The sequence below is a fragment of the Pantherophis guttatus genome, chromosome 1 (assembly GCF_059756535.1).
Source record: "Pantherophis guttatus breed Tessera chromosome 1, ASM5975653v1, whole genome shotgun sequence".
Taxonomy (NCBI): domain Eukaryota; kingdom Metazoa; phylum Chordata; class Lepidosauria; order Squamata; family Colubridae; genus Pantherophis; species Pantherophis guttatus.
The window spans coordinates 93,865,930-93,882,444 of record NC_142063.1 but is presented as its reverse complement, the minus strand read 5'-3'; the positions used below and the strand labels follow the sequence as shown (position 1 = coordinate 93,882,444).

The following is a 16,515-nucleotide window of genomic DNA, read 5'->3' as shown; positions in this document are numbered from 1 at the left end:
TCAGAGAATTGGATATGATTGAATGGCAGATTTTTAAAAAAATATTATAAAATAAAATATACCAACAGCAGGTATCTCAATATAGTTCTATCTTGTAGGTATAGATTGATGGTATACAGTAGCTTATAAGGAGAATCAGTTTGGTGTACTGGATAATGTACCAGGCTGGAAACTTGGAAACCATGAGTTCTAGTTCTGCCTGAGCCACAAGCCCAGTTATAGGTTTGGGCAAGTTATTCTCTCTCAGCCCTAGGATATAACTGCCCATCTTACAAATATGATTCTCAAAAGCATCTTTGGTGTTACACTGTAGCTGTCTCACCAGTTCTCAATTTTTCTGAGATTGCAAAGGCTGTTTGACATGTTACCAAGGTTGCAACCAATCTCACCTCTCGAGGAATGATGCTCAACAGGGAGGACTTCAAAGCAGAAAAGGCCTGTCTCCTGGTTCCTGCCAGATATAACTCCTTAATAGACAGGACTTGCAGTATACGCCTTCCTGTCAGAACTGATGGGATGGGCATACATGATCAGAAAGAGGTGGTCTGTCAAAGCCTGATCCCATGCCACAAGGCCTTTAAAAGTCAAAATCAGTACCTTGAATTAGATGTACAATAAAACTGGCAACCAATGGAACTCACGGAGCAGAGTCACAATATGTGTCATTCTAGGAGCACACTTTAATTGTCCACACTGCTACATTTTGGACCAACTGAAGTTTCTAGATGCCCTTCAAGGACAGTCTGATGTAGAGCACATTACCGCAGTTGATCCAGGAAGTGACCATGATATGAGTGACCCTGAGCAGAGCTTCAGTCTTACCAGATAGACCAGTGGTGTCAAACTCGCATCATCATGGTGTCATCATGTGACTATCGGAAATTCCCCCCTTTGCTAAATTGGGTGGGGGCGGAGCCAGCACGTGACGCATCCGGCCTGCGGGTTGCAAATTTGACACCCCTGAGATAGACCAAAGAGGAAACATATCCAGATAAGCCAATTTTACTCTGTTGTAAAGCTACATTAACAGAATTTTTAAAGTCATCTCCTTTACAGCCCAAGAATTAGTCACTGCTGAGCCTCTTGTCCAGCTCACTATCGAGGTGCAAACTGTGCTGTCTCTTATCTGACCATTCCCTAGGTAGCATCTCTTCACCCTATCTCCCTATCTTTTCTGCATACTGGTACAAGAGCCTCTCAATGTAGGAAGAGGTGCAATGGCACATAGCATGAAGGTGTGCAAAGCCCCTCCTAGAGTATTAGAATTTTATACAAGTTGTGTCTTTGGGCTGCCCATTAGTATTTCTGGGTTCTCTGCTAATCTTCAGCCTGCTTGTTCTATGTAATGGGTTCACAGTTTTTGTATTCTACTTTATGTACCATTCCTGTTTTGCTTCTTTGGGTACTGGGTTTATGTGTCAGTCAGAAAGCTTTGCACAGATTTGTTGGTTTATATGCTTCACTTATCCTGAGTTGTCAGAGTAACTATTGGTGGACTCTGGAATGTCTTTGATGTAAGGGAGGTAGCTCTAAAAGACATTAAAGATCATTTCAACAATTGACTCAGTTGAAGAGAATTCCTGCTCTGGAGTTAACCTGTAATGAAGAAAAGTGCACCAGCCAAAATGGACAGGATTGCTCAAAGCAACATAAGGAGAGAGGGGGGAGCACTTTAAACCTGCAGCAGGAAACCATATCCAGTCATTGCATTTGCAATAGCAGGAGGGTGAGTACAGAATGATTCCATCTGTTTCTACCCTCTAAGAATAGTTGCTGACTTGTTTTGATAATGAGGAAATCAAGCAATGTAGATAACCTAAGAGTCAGATGGAAGAGTCAGATGGTTGGATTGTATGACACATACACTATATTGTTTACAGATTGCATATTTCCAAACCAAACTGAAAAATTGAGAATTGATTTGGGCCTTGGTGTCTTAAATAGATGGATGTCAATGTTCTTCTGCCTAAACTGTTTAAATTTTGCAGCAGAGGTTCTTCTAATTTATTTGCCTTTGAAAAGTGTGAGAAAACCTGTATGAAAGAGAAACTTTTTCTATTTGAAATCTGTCAAACCACCACCCGTCTAACTATAGGCCTTTAAGATAATCCTAAAGATTTATCTGCATTCCAATGCCTTTCCTAATTAATATTTGTATAGGGCTTATTCTAGATAAATATGTAGAGTCATAACCTTAAAACTGAAAATTAATTTAGAAAATTATTTTGACAAGACATTCCTATATTAATGAAGAATTATTTTCATTAATTTGAAAACCACAATAGAAAATTAGTTTCACTCCCACATTTTAATGAAGAAATAAAGCAGCCATTTTCCTTTCCTGTTCTAACATATATGCCATTTTTGATATATCTGAGAATAACTCAGAATGGTACTTTGATTTCTTATCAGATAAGAGAAGCCTTGGTACTCCAAGGATCAACGAAAGCACAGTTTCAAAGGCACCTTATGTGTTTATGTTAAAAAGCAATTATGCATAGGATGCAAGAAACTTCTTATGAAACTGAAGAATTTCACCAATAATTTATCATGATATACAATCATCTTAATTATTCTGCTTTTTGGAGTTCATAAGTTAATGTCTTATTTATATCACCAAATGCATCCACTTAGCAGAGTGAGGATATCAGTAAGCTTGGGAAAATCTCAGCATTTTTATTTATTTATTTATTTATTTATTTATTTATTTATTTATTTATTTATTTATTTTATTTTATTTTATTTTATTTTATTTTATTTTATTTTATTTTATTTTATTTTATTTTATTTTATTTTATTGCTATACCGCCCTTCTCCCCAAGGACTCAGGGCGGTGTACAGCCTAATTAAAAACACAAAGACAGACAAAATTTAAAAATTATTAAAATTATTAAATGATAGGCCCAATTTATAAAACCCCAAATTTAAAATCCCATTTAAAACCAATTAAAATCTTTATATTGATAGCCGAGCCTGGCGGAACAACAAGGTTTTGAGGGCACAGTGAAATACATGGAGATCAGAGATTTTACAAATTTCTGGGGGCAGTTCATTCCAAAGGGCAGGGGCTCCCACAGAGAAGGCCCTCCCCCTGGGTGTCGCCAGCCAACATAATTTGGCCGATGGCACCCTGAGGAGACCCTCTCTGTGGGAGCGAACTGGCTGGTGGGAGGCTACTGGTGGCAGAAGACGGTCTCGAAGGTATCCAGGTCCAGTGCCATGGAGCGCTTTAAAGGTGGTAACCAACACCTTGAATCGCACCCGGAAGACCACTGGGAGCCAGTGCAGCTCGCGCAGGAGGGGGTGTCACGTGGGCACAACGAGTTGCGCCCATAACCACCTGCGCAGCTGCATTCTGGACCAGTTGGAGCCTCCAGGTGCTTTTCAAGGGGAGCCCCATATAGAGAGCATTGCACTAGTCCAGTCGGGAGGTGACAAGGGCGTGAGTGACTGTGCGCAAGGCGTCGCGGTCCAGAAAGGGCCGCAACTGGCGGATCAGGGGAACCTGATAAACCCCCCCTGGCCACGGCCGTCATATGTTCTTCTAAAGACAGCCGTGCGTCCAGGAGGACGCCCAGATTGCGGGCCCTCTCTGTGGGGGGTAAAGACTCACCCCCAATAGTCAGCGATGGCACCAGCTGACTATATTGCGGCGCCAGGAACCACAGCCACTCGGTCTTGGAGGGATTGAGTCTGAGCCTATTTCTCCCCATCCAGACCTGCACGGCCTCCAGGCAGCGAGACATCACATCAAGGGCATCGTTGGGGGAGCTGGGGTGGAGATGTACAGCTGAGTATCATTAGCATACAGATGGACTCTCACCCCAAAACCACGGATGATCTCACCCAGTGGCTTCACATAAATGTTGAACAGAAGGGGCGAGAGGACCGACCCCTGCGGCACTCCCCATGCAAGGCGCCTCAAAGTCGACCTCTGCCCCCCTGTCAACACAAACTGTGAGCGGTCGGAGAGGAAGGAGGAGAACCACCGCAAAACGGTGCCCCCTATTCCTAACCCCCTCAACCGCTGCAGCATGATACCATGGTCAATGGTATCAAAAGCCGCTGAGAGATCTAACAGGACCAGGACAGCAACCCCTGTCCCAAGCCCTCCAGAGATCATCTACCAACACCCCCCCACTTTTGGCACGCAATGGCATGGTGGGCCCGGTAGGCCTGTTTTTTGCCTTTCCCAGGCTCCAGAGGCTTTCTAGGAGCCTGGGGAGGGCGAAAATGACCTCCCCCCCAGGTGGGCCTCCAGAGGCCAGAAATGGCCCATTTGCTGAGTTCCAGTGATACCAGAAAGCCCATTTTCATCATTCCCAGGCTCCTAGAAAGACTCTGGAATCTGGGGAGAGCAAAAAATGGGTCTTCCGGTCCTACCAGAAGTCGGCAAACAGGCGTTTCTGGCCCTGGGAGAGTGGGGAAGGCCGTTTTTGCCCTCCTCAGGCTCCTAGAAAGGCTCTGGAGCCTGGGGAGAGCAAAAAACGGGCCTTCCCCACCCCCACCCTGAGGCCCTCCGGAGGCCAGAAACACCCTGTTTCCTTACTTCCGGTGGGCCCAGAAGGCCTGAAAACTAGCTGGCAGGCACACACATGTGCGTCGGAGCTGAGTTCGCATGCCCACTGATATGGCTCCGTGTGCCACCTGTGGCACACGGGCCATAGGTTTGCCATCACAGCTGTAGACATTGAGGTAGGATGTCCATATCATCATTCAAAGGGCTCCCTCTTTCAAGGAAGAGTTAGCTACTATCCAGATCCACACGTATGTCTTCTCCTACACGAACTTAATTAACTAGCAAAGGCTCAATCTAACACACAAGTGGCTGAACTAGCAGCTGAGGGGGCCCTATCACTTCTTCAGGTTCCATGGGCTCAAACTCTTCCCAAATCACCTTGCAACCATCTCCATTGACTCTACAATAAGGCTGAAGTCGAACACAGAGCAAATACAAGCAATTTTTGTCTGCCAAATGCACAGCATATTCCCCACAGCAATGCTTTATGTGAATTTCCATATTAATCTCTCCAAGGAGGGACCAAGTCATCCAAAACATAACTGCTGGGTGACTGTGGGCAGACACAATAAAGGCAGAGAAATAGTTACAGTCCACACTTTTACTGCATTGCTTCAAGTCAAAAGAAACCTCTGAATGATCAATACACATTTTTTAATATAAAACACTATAAAATGCAATTGAATGGATGTGGTCTTCTGCTTGCTAAAACTGCATGCTCTAAATAACTATATGGCAGGCAAACATGAGGCATTTGAAATATAATTTTCCATTTACGTTCTGCTATATTGCATCTCTGGAAGGCTTCCATCCCTGGTGCAAAGCTGCTCATGGATTGAGCAGCCCCATTCCAGCTTCCAAGAGCAGCAGATTGGGCTACCCCTCCCCCACCCCTAGTCAAGTCCATTGCTCTCTCCTATGCTATTGACACACAAGGAGGAAATGCTGCATTTTTACTCTATCAAAATGGAAAACTATAGAAAAGATTGCTGATTAGACTGCTTTTATAAACACTCTCTTTCTTTTCCTTCCTTGTTTTACCTTTCTTGTTTCCCCAATTTTAAGACTTCCTTTATTGTTATTCTTTTTCTTTTTCCCGCCAAAATTCTACCCACGTGTTCTTGGCCTAAATCTCTTTCCATTCCTCTCAGAAGATCCATCACCTCAGGAGAGATCACCAGGGAAACAGCATGTTGTGTAAGAAGCATCTAATTTTTTTTCATCAGTCCACTTTTCATTTCGTATTTTGTAAAAAATAAGAATGCACAAGTTTCCACATTGTTTAAACCTGGCATGCTACCATTTGGGTTCAGCTGATAAATTAATCTTGTCCTGCTTAAATCAGTTTTGTGTGTGTGTGAAAGAAATGTATTTATCTTGATTTAATTAAATTAACTCTGATGGGGGTTGGAAATCCTAACTGTGATGAATTAAATTTGACTCACACTTTCAGGAATACACAATTCAGAGTACTGCCAGTCAGGGGGCAGCAGCAGGAAATAAAAACTTTAGGCCTTCAAGGTTTTGCACTAAGGGGTGTCATTGTGCGAATGTGAATGAAAGAGAAATATACTATTCTAGCTAATGGGACCAGACAAGAACTTAATTTCTCACCTTGTCTCCCTGTTTTATATCAGTTCATTATAGCCTGCAGGAGGTCTGAGGCCTATCAATCTTGCTGACCCTGGAAAACTGTGGATTCACTGTTTATATTTTTCTCTCTCAAGAATATAATTAGCGGGTGAATGTAAGGAGCATTTTATTCTTTTGACTGATGGTATTCTTAAAGCACCCCTCCCTTCTACATCTGTGATTTCAAATCTAGGCGTTTCTTTTAGCTCTGCCATGCAGCTCCTCCCAATGCAAGAGAGCTTCTCCAGGCAAGAGAATGATTCAAATCCAAATGAGATATTCCTTTCTGCTCTTGTCATTCACTCACTTTCAATTACCTAATTCCTGGGTAAGATAAAATCAGGTTCTGGTAGAGATGAACCAAAGGAAAAGATTCCCATCATATTTGTTAGGGAAGAATGTTTTTTTTTTCCTTGGGCCAACTAAGGCTCCTAAGAGCTTGGTCTGACCCATGTTGAGAAACTTAGCTTCCACTCATGACCCCCAAAGCTGTCTCTTCTTTTTCAACTTTTACAGAAAGGTTCAATGTGGTTTCCTGGTTCATTTCTCCACTTAGTCAAGACCACACAAACCCAATACTCAGACTCCCCACTAGTTTAAGGGTCTGCAGAGTCTGGTCAGTCAGACATAAAACATGTTAGCAATACTCCCAAGGTGAAAGAACTCCCCCCTCCCAAATGCAAGGTGTATCTACTTTCCAGGAATAAGAAAACTCAAATTACAAACAGATTATTGCTTATAAGATAGGTATCAAGCCTTCCATACCTGGATACAGATGAAGTCATAATAAGATAAGCATGTGCATTAGGAAAATATGCACTAAGCAATTTCTTATTTCTACTTTTCTATGTGCTAGGCTATACTAAATGGATCAAAAAGAATAGAATTTAAATCCTGGAGCATAAATCTATATATATTTATATATACATACAGTACACACACACACACAGATACCCCTCCTCCCATATATAAACCTTGACTGGTGTATGCTGCTGTGAACAGATCTGTTTGTAGATTGTTTCATTCTTTTCTTATTTAAGTTATCTATAACATAACTCTAGCTGAATTATACCTATGAACCTTTTGTCAAGCAGCCTATTAAGAATCTGGAGAATTTAGATTACACCCATATTAAGTATGACGTCAGATACTATTGTTAGACAGTGGTAGCAAATACAAATAGCTATAGATAACTCAGAGTGCTGTCAGCACATTGCATATGTTGCCTAGTTGGTGGCAGGTAGGAAATGTTCTCTTGTGAGCTTAGATTAGAAATCCCTACTTGCTTAGAAAAAGATGAATATTCTTGTACAAAATTGGATTTTAATTGCATACTGCAGTTCTGGAAAATATGGTATCTTCTAATTATGGATATAGCAATTGTTCTTTTTTGGTATATATTTTATGATGTTTTACAATGATATTTTCTTTCTGACTATACTATAGTATTATGTGGTATTTTTAATAAACCAATGAAAATCTATAATACATACGATAAGAGTTTTTTTGTTGTAGAATCTCCCCTTTTTCTACTTTCTTTTGTTTATTAATATTTTTATTTTAAGGATTGTTTACATGTTATTTACAATGTTATTGTTGTAGATCTTGGTATTTTGCCTACATTTTGTACTCTTCTAAAATAAAGAGAAAAAAGGATATAAACAGCATTGTGGCCCCCAATAAAACTCATATTGATTCACAGTCACCTTGTGCTAGCTCTATCAATATTCTGGCCAGGTCTTTATCACTTTCCTAAAGGCTGATAGGTCACTGCCAACCATATTCCTGGGGGAGGGATGTTCCATAAGGCAAATACCATGACAAAAGAGAAGTTCCCTGAAGATGAGTTCCAGTATGAGTCTGAAAGCTCAGAAAACAAAACCTCTGGTCCCAGTGACCGACCCAGATTGGATCGTGCAACATTATCCTGCACACGTATATTCGCCTTTTTTCGTGACAGAAGGCATGCTTCCGAGATTCCACCTGATGATACCTAGCATACCCACCATGGCAGATCTTAGTTTTCTTAGTCTTCTGAAGCAATACAATATATTCAATTAAGTACAACTATGGAACATAATAATTTTAGATGTATTTCCTTCTCGCTTTCTTATTTCTTCTAGTTCTCTGGTTTCTCCATTTCTTACTCTTGTTCTCTACTATATATACCTCTAATTACCTTGAATAGGAACGATGAATGAAGATTCATACTGTGTGTATTAGTGGTGGGTTCCAACTGGTGTTACCACCGGTTCTCTTCGTGCACGCGCTTTGCGCACGATCGCTGCATGCATGCTCGCTTCGCTCACATGCGCGCTGAACTTGCGCTCTGCGCGTGTTAGGTTTCTGGCCAGCTGAGGTGCGGCAAGCCATTCTGCCACACCTTTCAGCTGGGCTAAAAAACAAGAAATAAAGGTAGGAATAAAGCGGGGAGGGCGGGAGGGCCCAGCTCCCAGTCAAAGAGAACCGGTTCGGTGACATCACATCGTCACCACTACCGGCTCAGCCGAACTGGGCCAAACCGGGAGCAACCCACCACTGGTGTGTGTGTGTGTGAGAGAGAGAATTGTTTAAGCTAAGTGAAATCTATTCAAAAACAATGAAAATGCTAATTTATAAATTTTGCGATCCAATCCACAGTGTCTCCATATTGTCAAGGTCAAATATCATATTTATTCTTTTAATGTTTGTTCACTAGCTAATTGCTTCAATGTATATGTTTGAAAACTAATATTTTAGTACAATATCTTTAATTATTTGTATTTTATAACACATCACTCTTTCACTTAAACATCTTTCATTTTATTTCAGAGGAGTAGTTGTTTAATATTTCTACAGTAGTGAAAAGTCTTATGGGACTTTAAACACTAACAAATTAGAAATTTTCTGTATTTATAATATATCTGGGTTTAATTTACATAATTGATATTCTTGAACAGTACTATATTACTACATATAAAAACAAAGAAATTGTGTAGTTCATTATAATGACCACTGGATGACAGTATAATGTTTAATATTCTAGGCAGAGAACTGCAATTTAATGTTTTCTTTAAAAAAAATCATATTGGTGTAAGTAAAGAAAATAGAAATTGTGTCTCCCAAGTTGTTTGTACCTGTATGAAGCTACATTTTCAAAAAATGATTCCTGTGAAATGTCTCCCGGAATGGTATTACAATGTGGAATTTCTTTGGTTGTGATTTACACAGTAGGCAGTGAGGTTAACTAATAATGTGTAAACAGGGCCCATGTAAAAGCAGCAGCATCTCCTGCTTAAAGAAGCCATCAAGAACTTGTTAAGAGACTATGTTCTTTCTACTTTACTTCTAACTTCCTAGAATCTGAATTTTGCTCTTCTAAGCTAAATGTAGTACATTTAATTTACACCTGCAGTATTAATTAACAAAAAGCCAACCAGAATTATTTTATGATCTGTGATATGAAATTATGTTTGTGTACCAAATTTGGTTAAATAGGAATTCTGATTAATCTCATCATGATTAATAATTTACAATTGTAGAAATTTCCTGCAGTGAAATGTGACAAGAGAAGTGTCTAAGGAAATATTGTGTAGAAAGAAGAGAAAGAGTTTATTTGTTCATGCAAATTGCTATGTGTTTGTACACTATTTGTATAACAAATGTGTTGTTCAGTTGCTAAGTCACATTTGACTCCTCACGACCCCATGGACCACAACATGCCAGCTCCCCCTCCCCCGCCTTCCACTGTCTCTATGAATTTGTTCAAATCCATGCCCATTGCGTTGATAACACTTTCTAATCACCTCATCACCCTTCTATTCAGTCTTTCCCAGCATCTGGGTCTTTTCCAATGAATCCTCTTTTCTCATTTGGTAGCCAAAGTATTTGAGTTTCAGCTTTAGTATTTGTCCTTCTAAAGAACAATCAGGGTTGATTTCCTTGTATAACAAATTAAGAAATAGCAAACATTTCAGATATATTTGTGTTATATGGAATTCCATATATTATTGAATTTAATGCATAATTACTACACAAAGAAAACTTCTCATGGCTTTAACCTGTATCTTTATTATACAGGTAGATTCCTAATTTTATTTTCTATTCAGTGAAGCTATACTTTGTAAAGCTGAATGAGTTTTGAAAGACGTTTTATTCTCTCTTAATTGAATTAATTGATTGGTCTAAAGAATAATACAATTTTTAGATTTGGTTATAACATAGGAAGGAACAGAGTACATTTTTCTAGCTAGATTGGAACCTTTACTATTTGTTACCTTTTTACTAATTATATGCCATTTCTTGTGAAAATGTTCTTATGAATAGTATTAATTTATTCCTAGTATAAACTTTATATGATCGATTATGTACAATTGTGTTTTGCTAGTCATCTCATCATTGTGAGTCATCTCTGTTCAGAGCATAAAAGTTACTCTGAAAGCAGATTGGCACATCGTTCTGCAGGCACAGACACCTACTGGGACTGAAGAAGCTGGAAATAGACAGGGGGAGTTTTCAAAGAAACCACGTGAGCACTTCGAAGGGAAGAGCTTTATTGCAATAACATATTGTATAAAGTACTTTTTTCAAACACTTTGCTCAGTTCTAGTGCCTAATTGTGGGGTCAAAGTGTAGCTAGTCGAGGAAGAGAAAAGCCAAGTAATATTGTGCAAAACTATGCCAGTGAAGCAGCAACAAGGTGAAACCCATAGTATTTTAAAGAAACATTTGCAAAATATGATGTATTTTTCAGAATAAATATTGCAATACCAATATCCTTACCTCAAAATTAAAAGGTTAATTGTTTCTACATTGGTCTGGTGGCTTCTACCTATTTTCCAGGAAATGTATTTTTTTACTCTACTGGTTAAAAATACTGCAGCAGTGCCTTAAAAGTCTTTTCTACATGGAATGCATAACAATGAATTACACTGCTATTTCAGAAATAGCCTGCCCATCTTGTATATAATTCTTGTCCTGTTATCTTACACATTTCATATAATTTATTTTCTTTCCCATTTGTTTTAATGGCATTTGGCATATAATTGTAATTAACTCTTAACTAAGGCCAGAACTACATATAATTACAGTTATCCCAGGCAATATCAGGCGAAGATAATTTTGGGGAACTCATAAAATTATCCCTAAAATGGCAAAATAATTTTAATAATTGCCAGTTGTATAAATCTTACTGTGTTGTTATCATTATAACCATGATATTATTATTGTATTGTAGATCTTTTTTATTTTTTATACAGTTTTATTATCCTACAGATATACTGCATTGGGTTTTTTTTTTGTTCACACTCCAATATAGACTTATGTAAAACCATTGTTAATGATTCCCTTGATAGCTAACTTAGTCATTATATAAATAGCATCTGATATTTTTTTAAAAATAGACATAGCCTTTAACATTTAAATTCATTAGAAGTTAAATTAGTTCTAGTGTGAATTTCCAGTTTAAATTATTATCCTGATCCATAATTTTGATATGACACTGCTGAAGATGCTCAGTGAGCAGTATTTTAAAAAGCATGAAAACTGCCATGAAATGTGTTGGAAATTCTATTTGATATCTGTCAGCATGTGAATTTTAAAACATTTAACAGCAGTAAGTAATGAGTGCTGCCCTTTATGTCTAAACACACTCTGAAATGATATTTAATTTAATGAACTGTGTTATTTGAAATTTAAAAAATGTTTAAGAATAAATTTGGCTTCTTTCCTTTTCAAAAACCTAGTACCTAGAATATATTCAAAGGGTATATAGCATATGCCTCACAAATATTCTCTGATCTTTAAATAAGGAGGAAATTAAACACAGCAATTATTCTACATGCATGTTCTACAAATAAATAATCTTGTAATAATCTTGTATATGTATGATATTTTTCTACCGAATTACTTCCAAAACAGATTGTATACTTTTCAAATAATTTTCTAGGCAACAGTAAGGTAGAAAACAAATAGGAAGGTTATGGCACTGTTTATGCTATTGGACTCCAATACCTATTACCCCTGATCATGTTGGGACTAATGAAATTTGTAATTTAGCATCATGTGGAGAACCAAAGATTCTTAACCCCTGTGATAAGAGAAAGAAAAAGATGGTTAAATATTTTTAAAGGAGAAGGAATGTAGTACTTCACTGATTCCATTGAAGAAAGTTTATTGAAAAATCAGTGTTTGATTCAATTGAATATTATTTTAATTCAACCATGTTATAGACTACAACGAAAAATGTAGAATGTACATTTTTCACCCCGGGCCACCCCAATGATGCCCTTGACATGATGACCCGGTGCCTGGAAGCCATACGGATCTGGAAACTCAGACTCAACCCCTCCAAGACCGAGTGGCTGTGGCGTCCCGTCATAGTCAGCTGGTTCCATCGCTGACTATTGGGGGTGAGACCTTGACCCCCTCAGAGAGGGTTCGCAACTTGGGTGTCCTCCTGGACTAGCAGCTGGCCCTAGAAGACCATTTGACGGCTGTGGCCAGGGGGGCTTTTTATCAGGTCTGCCTGATCTACCAGTTGCGTCCCTTTCTGGACCGGGACTCCTTGCGCACGGTCACTCACGCCCTCGTCACCTCCCGTCTGGACTACTGTTACGCTCTCTACATGGGGCTCCCCTTGAAGAGCACTCGGAGGCTCCAACTGGTCCAGAATGCAGCCGCGCGGGTGATTATGGGAACGACTCGCCACTCCCATGTAACACCGCTCCTGCACGAGCTGCACTGGCTCCCAGTGGTCTTCCGGGTGTGATTCAAAGTGTTGGTCGCCACTTTTAAAGCGCTCCGTGGCTTAGGACCCGGGTACTTACGAGACCGCCTTCTGCCACCAATAGCCTCCCATCGTCCAGTACGCTCCCACAGAGAGGGACTCCTCAGGGTGCCGTCGGTCAAACTGTCGACTGGCGACCCCCAGGTGGAGAGCCTTCTCTGTGGGGGCACCTGCCCTCTGGAATGAGCTGCCCCCGGAGATTCGTAGGATTCCCAACCTTCGCACCTTTCGCTGCGCCCTCAAAATGCTATTGTTTCACCAAGCAGGACTGGCCTAATGCTATTTTAATGAGTTGTCTTTATTTTAGCTTTTTCGGCCAAATTATTTAATATTTTTAATTTGTCTTTTAACTTTTATGTTGTTGTGGGTTTTATCTCTGCCTGTACACCGCCCTGAGTCCTCCGGGAGAAGGGTGGTATAAAAATTTAATAAAATAAATAAATAAATAAAATAGACTACAACGAAAAATGTAGAATGGCATTGTTTGTAGAATAAAATCATTACAAGGCATTGTATGAGATTGCACAAATATTAATTATAGCGGCATAGTAAAAAAGAAAATCTATATTTTTATTTTAGTATCATTTTAGCTTTCTCCTGTCTCATTTCAAAATATGTGACTAAAATTAGAGGAAAACTAGTTTTAAGATAGATGAAAGTGAGTATAAGTATATTTTCTGCACAGTTTGTTCCGCTATAATTTTGAGATAAGTGTACACACTTTTGTGGATAACCAATGCAAACTTTTGATTAACTGCACCTCTGGAGAAATGCTGTGAAAATAATTTTTCAGTCTTTCTTTGGGATCATGAGGCAGGCAATTTTTTATATTGTTACTATTACTATAATTCAATTCTCAAGGGTAGTCTAATTTGCCAAAGATTCAAGGCAGCATAGAAGAATCATTTAAAATGCCTTTAAAATTATATAAAATAGAGCAGGGGTTCCCAATCTCCGGGCTGCAACCCAGTACTGGGCTGCAGCCAGAGGTGGTATGAGCAGGTTCTGACCAGTTTTGATGAACCTGTAACAGAAATTTTGAGTAATTTGGAGAACCGGTAAATATCACCTCTGACTGGCCCTGCCCCCATCTATTCTCTGCCTCCCGAGTCCCAGCTAATCGGGAGGAAATGGAGATTTTGTAGGAACCTTCCCCTGGAATGGGGTGGGAATGGAGATTTTACAGTATCCTTTCCCTGCCACGCCCACCAAGCCATGCCCACAGAACCGGTAGTAAAAAATTTTGAATCCCACCACTGGCTGCAGCCCGTTCGGAACTGGGTCACGGAAGTGGTGGGCAAACGTGCATTTGTGCAGCTCCGTTTGCGTGAGCAGCAGGCACACTTGCCTGCTGCTGGTATAAATGGAACTGCATGTGTTGTTGTCCACTGCTTGCAGGAAACCATCCCTCCCCCACCCACCAGTCCGCAAAGCCAGAAATGTTGGGGAACTCTGATGTAGCATAACAACAATGCTTCAAAATATACACAAAAATTAAAAACAAGTTATTTAAATCACCCATGCTGAAAAGGCCACATTTTCAACTTCTACTTTGAGCAATCAATTTGTTCCTGTTTTATTTTTAAAGGAAAGGCACATAAGTAGCTTGGTTCCATTCTTCCATGTAGATATGGAACTTCCTTATAAAATGTCCACTTTGGTATCTTTTTCTTGGCCACTAAAAGCAAACATAGTGAAGGAAAAGGTGGGTCATTTTATACTGAGGAAGATGGTGGGTTGTTGTCTAGAAGGAGAGAGTTTACAGCATTTCTAAAAAATTGCAGAGGTATCCGAAGTAAAATTAGTGCTTATTTAAATTTTGCCATAGTGTAAACAATATATTTGAAAGTGAGTAAATAATATATATTGTACTGAATATTTTCATTAGTGATATACAACAATATTACATTGTTGTACATTGTTACATAAGCATTACATTGTTACATAAACATATGAGCCATGGTGGTGCAGTGGTTAGAATGCAGTATTGCAGGCTAATTCTGCTGACTGCCAGCAGTTTGGCAGTTCAAATCTCACCACGCTCAAGGTTGACCTAGTGTTCCATTCTTCCAAGGTCCATAAAATGAAGACCCAGATTGTTGGGGGCAATATGCTGACTCTGTTAACTGCTTAGAGAGGGCTGTAAAGCACTGGGAAGCAGTATATAAGTTTAAGTGCTATTGCTATATTCATTAGTTTCTCTAAAGATTTCTCCCATCTTGATTTTAAAAAATAAGATGGCAATCCTCCCCTTAGGCTGCATCAGTCACATTGAAAATATTAGGATTTAAAAAGTCAAAATTGTGTATAAGATTGCAATCTGCACATCGATACGTATTTTCTTTGGCAATTTAAATCTATAAACATGAGCAGTTATCCATGAAAAGCAAATAAATGTTCATTAAAAATATTAAACACGTAATATTTTATTCAAGTTATACCAAGATGCCACAATGCTTTAGAAAATATTGGTAAATGGCTTAAATGTCATAGCATGTTTTTTTTAATATATATATATATATATATATATATATATATATATATATATATATATATATATATATATATATATATATATATATATATATATATATATATATATATATATATATATATATATATTTAAAAAGTATATGAAAACTTGCACTTTAAACTAACTTTAAGTGCTGACACCTATTGTGTTTGGGTTTTAAAAATAATATCAAATCCTTCTAGTTGTTATAGTAGTAAAAAGGATAGTGTGAAATTGATGCTGTTATAGTATAACAATAAGGACGTGACTCATGTATTTTATGTACACATGCATTCAACTGTAGTGACAAATGGTTTCATGCTGTGTGATTAAATGCATATTAGCGTTTGCCCTAGGCATTTGATTATTACCATCTTTACTTCATTACATTTCCACACTATATGGCTATATAATTTATAAGATAATACAGACATCACTTTGTTGCTGATAGGAATTATTCTGTTTTATGGATGGTGTCCTTTAATTTTGCCTTTCATGGATTATAAAATTGGTTAATATCTGCTGAAGTGAATCACTGGAGAAGCAAATAAAGATGTTGGCCTCAGGTCACCGTGTCATTTGTGATACTGGCAAAATCTTACTGGCTCATTTATCCCTGTACATGATTGATAATACCATGGGTTAAATGGAGAAAGCTTTGCTTCCATTAAAGGATCATCACGAGTGAAGACCTCCCACTTAAAAGTCAGGCATGATGAGATGACAAGAGTCTATCTACAGGTCAAATTAAATAACTTAAATAATTTAAGTGAAATGACAGTATAATTTGTCCATCCTGTGTTATTACCTTGACCCCTATCAGGCTTACTGCTTTACTTTCTAGTGCAGATTATTTAATATGTAATTTTTAATAAGTGTTGTTCAAATATATGAAAACATACACAGTACTTATGGGTGTGGTAAAACATATTTTTATAATGCATTCTCATTGTAAAATGAAAACTTCTACCATGAACTATTGGTTAAATTGAAAATTGGTAATAAAAGGGTATATGCAATGGATATTTTAATGCAGCAATTTTAACTGTTTTTTTCTTTTGCTATATTCATGTAAAATAAAAAATT

The 16,515-nt window shown here is 38.5% G+C and overlaps 1 protein-coding gene across 3 annotated transcripts in view; it reads left to right on the top strand.

Moving 5' to 3' along the window:
- Positions 1-1,653: 1,653 nt before the first annotated feature.
- CCDC73 (coiled-coil domain containing 73) overlaps positions 1,654-16,515 on the top strand; it is a 63,318-nt gene continuing 48,456 nt past the window's right edge. For 2 of the 3 annotated variants that reach the window (XM_060687656.2, XM_034417165.3), the window contains exon 1: positions 5,388-5,716. The gene's annotated coding sequence lies outside the window, so the exon portion shown is untranslated. Of the gene's footprint in view, positions 1,727-5,387; positions 5,717-16,515 lie in introns of those variants that run through there. The other variant, XM_034417164.3, reaches the window with a different exon arrangement.